Source organism: Impatiens glandulifera, chromosome 5 (assembly GCF_907164915.1).
Source record: "Impatiens glandulifera chromosome 5, dImpGla2.1, whole genome shotgun sequence".
Taxonomy (NCBI): domain Eukaryota; kingdom Viridiplantae; phylum Streptophyta; class Magnoliopsida; order Ericales; family Balsaminaceae; genus Impatiens; species Impatiens glandulifera.
The window spans coordinates 24,831,649-24,838,155 of NC_061866.1; positions in this window are offsets into that span (position 1 = coordinate 24,831,649).

Below are 6,507 nucleotides of genomic sequence, written 5' to 3' on the forward strand. Positions count from 1 at the left end.
TTGGTTACACATTATTTGTCTCTACCCTTAAGGAAGAGACGAAGGACTAGAAAATAACAGAAGAACACATAAAAAAATGTTGACCTAGTATGTACATAACCATTCCAAGTAAGGATTTTTTTTATGATTATATTCAATGATATCCAATAATTCATATTTTATTCTTTTTACAGATATTCCTACCGGTCCTCCAAAGCCGGCATTACTTTGTTGTATGTGCCAATATATCTCTTTCCAAAATCGAAATACTAGACAACAACGGCCTTCCGTGTGCGGTTAAGTTTCTGGATAAGTATACCAATTTGACAAACCACATCCAAAATTTTGTTTCTTTTTTGAAAGATCTAGACCTAGTAGAAGTAGCTGTAAAAATTGAAAAAATGAAGATGACTCTTGTAAAACTGAAGTGGCAAGATAAAAATAACAAAACCTGTTGTGATTTATATTGTATGAGGCATATGGAAATATATAGAGGAGATCAGAAGAAGTGGGATATTGACATCACTATCGACAATGTAAGTGTTAAACATATGTTATTCATTAACAAAATATTTTATATTTTCTTATACTTTCTCTTGTTGTTTTGAAGGCCGAAGAAGATTTGAGTACAATGAGGATCAAATATTATACAGAATTCTTATGTCAGACCTTAATGACAATAAAATTAACTTAAAGAATTCAATTAGATTAAAATAAGAGTTGTATGTATAAATTATTTTAAATTAGTGTAATTTCACTTTATGCACTTATAAACTTTATGGTGATAATAGTTTTTAATGATTATATTTCACATTATGCACTTCTAGTACAATGGTTATAATAGTTTTATTCCTTACTACCGGACTAAGGTAAAAACATCACTTCATTAATGTGAAAACATTTATTCCTTTCATGTAACACCACTACCGGACTAATGTAAAAATATTAATACATGAATGAAAAATCATTTCTTCCTTCATCAACAGGCGGGCTAGTTAAAGCATTTACATTTATATGAAACCCGACTCTTCATCTTTAGAGCTCTCACTGTCATCTATTTAGTCTCTCTCTGTTTTGACTCTCTCCCTCCCAATGTTGGGTTTTGGGCTCATATTTTATTAGAGTTTATATATTGTAATTGAGTTTTAAGCCTTTATTGGGCTTAGGAGTAGTAGTTTAGTCTTTAGGCTTTTAATGTACTACTATAAATAGAGACATTGTAACTTAGGGTTACTTGGACCATTATTCCATGGAAAATCAATAGAATGGACGACTCTCCGAGGATGTAGGCATTGTTGGAAAAACCTCGTTATATCTTGTGTTCTTTATTATTCTTTACCACTTTATCTTTATATCTTCTTTTACCGTGTGTTTAGATTATATCTTTTCTCAACAAGTGGTATCAGAACATGTTTTGAGAATATTTAACCTAATCTATTTGTAAAGATATGATGGAACCTAACCACCATTAAAGAAGTTGTTGGATATTTGTGCTTTTGTTGAAGATTGTTGGTTATTTGAGAAAACGACATTGATTGCAGAATATTTAGCCGCTGTGAAGATTTGAGTCGAAATCTTCAATTGCTAATGAGATGTCAACGTTCATTAAAATATTTCTTAGTTTTGGGTGACGATGTCTTGAGAAGAAGAGGGAAGAAGACAATGGGTCTTTTGTTCTTCTCGAAGGCGCCAATGGGTGTAGGTGACGAGAAGTCGTCGTGTAGGCAGTGACACTAGAATGAAGAAGATGAGGTATATTCTTTTGACTTATTTTAATTTGGTACATATGGTCTATTAAAATATAAAAAGGAAAAAATATATCTTTATATATATATTACATATTGTAACCGATTATCCCCCCGGTCTATGTCCCGTTCCATAGCTTATCACGTGCTTGTGAGACACGTGGCAATATGGAAGGATTACCGCGAGGCAGCTCGAGGTTCGATGATTTCAACCTTGGTTTGCGTGCCTTGTATTTTTTAAAATGAAACATTTAGTTTTTAAAAGATTTTGAAAATACCTGGAGCGGTAAGAAATTAATTATGTAAAATAATTAATCTTTTGTTCAAACATTAATAATCTAAGAGGCTAAATGACAATTTAACCTGACCCGATTTAAATCAATTAAACATAATCAATTTAAAGATTATTAATTTGAAAATCAGAGTCGCCAAGAGATTTTATGAAAAACAATAAAATGATACGTGTACAAATGTATCTATACTAGAGTTTCTGAAAAAAGTGGTTCGTTGTTTGTTTACGCTCGGGAAAGGGCTTTCACACTATGTCATCTACGCCCGCCTAAGGATGGTTTTCAAAATCCTTCTAAAATAGACAAAGTCTAGCTTCTATAAATTTAATTATAACATTCCTTATTTTTAATTAGTAGTCCAGGGGTCTTAAATGAGGATAAACTTTAAATAATTGTACAAAATTACATAAAGAATGTGTGTACCTGTTGCGTTGATGTTCAGATTTAACAAAACCTGAAAATATCAGAAAAAAAATATTAGAGAGTATAATCAAACAAGACATTAGCAAAACACTTTCTTTGAGAAATATCCCAAAGAATATTGAGAGTTACTTTTTGATCTTGAGAATACCATTTTTTTAGAAAATGAGGGTTTGGTTCCAGAATAGTTTTGGATTTTTGAAAATTGGAACCAAACGGGCCTAATGATTAAATCCTAGGTTCGAGTCCGATCTTATCAATTTGGGCTTAGTAGGGCTTGAGAGGTTCAATCTTGAGTGAGGGTTCGAACTTAGGTCTAGGGCTAGGGTTTGGCCTAGGCTAAGATGAGGCTAGGCTTAATTGTTGGTCCTAGGTTAGGTGTCAAGGTCAATCCTAGGTCAAGTGGCAAGGCCTATCCTAGGTTAATTTGGTCTAGGTTAGTTTTGTCGGCCCTAAGCCAACTCTCTCGGTCGGGCGGCACGGTCCTGGGCAGTTTCTTCGGTCGGGCCGCTCGGTCCTGACATGTTTTTCTCGGTCCTAAGGCAAAATTCCAGGACCGGGTGCTCTTGTTTTGGTCCGAAACTTCGGAAGGCCATAACTTTTGATTGGGATGTCCAAATAACAATACGTAAGTTTCAGTAGGTTCATATGATCATGAAGAACAAAAGCCCTAACATAAATCACGATTTTGAAAATCATAAGAGGATCAATTTTAAAACACCATTTCTAAGTCAAATTTTTGGATCTTTTAAATTAGGCCATTTTAAAGCCTGATTTTTGTTCCATTAGTTTTGAAATAATGAATATAGTTAATCCATACCAAAAGAAGAACATCATTACATCATTAAAATAGTTTTTGAAGATTGAATCAAAATCTAACTTTTTTCAAAAAACCAAATTTGATCAAACATGATCAAAATGGTGAAACAGTTACTTGGAATTCATCCCTACATGTTAAGAATCATGTATAACTACTAATTGAATCAACAAATCCAACTTAGAAGCAAAAACGTGAAATTTCAAAATCTAGTTTTTTTAACATTTTTTTCCAAAATTTCAATTTGATCAAACATAATCAAAACATGATTACAGTTACTTAGAAATCATCTAATCGTGTATACAAACATATAATACAACTAATTGAACCAACAAAATTAGAATAAAAGCAGCAACACATAATTTTAAAATTCAAATTTTCAAGCTTTTTTCTCAAATTTCAATTTTGATCAAACATGATCAAAACTTGATTACAGTTGTATGGAAATGATTCAAACATGTTTATAAACATGTATAACAACAATCTGTACCAACAAATCCAAATTTAAACTAAGAACACAACATTTAAAAAAATCCAATTTTCAAACTAATTTTTGCAAAATTCTGTTCTAGGTTGATTTGATTGGTTTTCTTTCAACAAAAAGCTTACACATGATATATATAATGGTTCTCTACAAAGAAATCATACAATAAAGCATAAGAACACGACCAAATTGATCAAACAATTTTTTTTTAAGAAATTCAAAATTTTCAATTACAAATCAATATTCAAAGCTTCTGGAATCATACCAACAGTTGGAAAACATTCCTGAGAGTTTTTGGAAGTGATCTAAAAGCCTGGATCGAAGCTTGGATCGCTGGAGAAAGTTTTGACAAAAACTGGTCTTCGCCGGAATTTGCAAGTCTTTAATCGGGTTGAATTGATGTGTAATTCTTGGTTATTGTTTGATGGAATGGTATTAGGATGGTAAGAGAGTATTTATAGGGTGAATAAGTTGACTGTAGAAGGCCAATTTGAGTTGTCTTTGATCGCTGGCGTTCTTATCACTAATTCGTGGTAGTCTTATCCCGAGGAAGATAAGGCTTCTACATAAGGGGAAATGTAGGCGCTGACGAGGGGATCACGTGGGCGAAAAAATCAACGGATTTGATCGCATGAAGTCGAAGTTAGAGCTTCTGGAAGATACTCGTCGGCGAGGTCGCGATTCTGGCGACCCTGCATCCCAGCGAAGAAGATGGCTGAAACAACGTTGTTTCGCCTGACGCCGTCTGCGTTCCGTCCGCGGTTAGTGGTCTTGACTAACGGGGTTAGTCCATCCCGTTAATTAGTTGATCTGGTGCGGGCGCGCGCGTGGTTCTGCTACAGCTGGGTGTCTAGTGCGCTCTGGGTTGTCGGATGAGATCTGGGCGCTCATCTGATGGTCCAAGATCCTGCTGTAAAGTTTAAACATAAAATCAGTCACACAGGATTATGCAATTTTAAATTTTATTTAAAAGGTGATTAAAAATCGAATTTAATTCCTTAAATTCATTTTTTCACCAAAAATTTCATAAAAAATATTTCTAGATTCATAATAACAATTATGATCATGTTTTATTTTTTTTGGGAATTTTTAGGAATTTTTGGGTATTTTATTTAATTGGTTTAAGTCATGAATGAATTAAACATAAATCATGAATAAATCCTATATGGAATCGGTAGAATGACCGATTTTTACTCCAAGATGCGAAACCAGTTTAATGCTAAGACAATTTAATACTAAGCGCAGCCAAAAGTTTCCTTGTTAGTGTTATACAGAACAATTTCGGTAACTATAGAGGGGAGTCTTCATATGTCCAGACTGTATTATTGCCATTTTAATACAGGTCTAATAAAACCTTCTTTGGAGTAGAAGCCTGCCAAAATAACTCAGACCACCACTTCGGTACAAGTTCGATATAGTCCACTTGGAGCATATATTTATCACATTACCCCAAACAAGTCAAATCATTAGAAGACAAATCTGCATGCTGATCTTCTCTTCGGAAATTATTAATCGAATTAATGCCATGTTGACTTATTATCAAATAAGATTAGAGGATATCCCAAAGTTGTACTATACCGATCCTCAACCAATCAGATTCAAGAAACGAAGTACCATCAAGAAAATATATCCGTTGAAGAAGAATATGACTGTTGTCATACTTTCCATTTAAGAGAATAAGGCTCAACTGGATTAACCACCTTTTGACAAAATTTTAGAACCTTGCATCTTTCAAACAACCTTTGCTCAAGCTTTCAAATTTTGCAACCCTGCTCACATTTGTTTCAGTGTGTGTTAGAAATTTAAAGTGTATTACAATTTCATCTATTCTGTGTGAGTGATGAATATTGTAAGTTGACAGAATCTATTTCTGTTCAACAGAGTGAGCTTATTGAGAGGTCGAAAATGAGCAGTAAATAAGTCTCGGGTGTTCGACGTAAGCATTGTAAACAATCTGAATATTCTGAATGAATATCCTTCTCAAAATTTGAGAAGAAGGGATGACGTAGGAGCTTTATCTCCGAACATCCATAAATCATATGTTGTGTATTCCTTCTACTTTGTGTCATTTTATTGTTGTCTAAACCGTGCACTCGTTGCTTCAAGTTGAAAGAAAAACTTCCGCGCTTGAACTCGGTTCAAGAGTTTGTGACAACTTGCGAAGTATAGAGACCGATATTAATCTCTAATAGGGTTATTATCAATTGACGTGTGTGTAAATGTCCATCATAGCGAGACCCATTCTCCTTCGTCGATCCCGATCTAAACACCCAAGTCTCTACCGGAAAATAAACTAAATAGGTTCATTGACTACCTCCTTCTCTCATTCTCTTCATTCAGTGATTCACTCATAGATTACTTAGGAGCCATAGATGCCTATTTTATCTCAGCAACAATTGGAGCGATACGTAAGTCTAATCACCGAGGACCCTAACCCTTTTGGTGTCTATGATATAGATGAGATTCTACCGCTTATCTGAATAAATGTTGATGGAACGCTGATGGAACACATGCAGAGAAGATGGAGTCCGAATAGTCGTTCTTTTGTCATTGGGGACATGCACATCTGCCTGACGATTGAGGACTTTAATTCAATCCTTAGGTGTCGATCTCATCTAATCATGCTTCTGTTCTCTATCGATCTTGAACCTCAATTTCCATTCGAGATTCTATATAACTTATATGGTTGTACAATGTTTGACGCTGCATTGTTAACCATTCAATATGGATTTATCAATATGAGACACCAAGACTATTACATTTGGCGTGTAC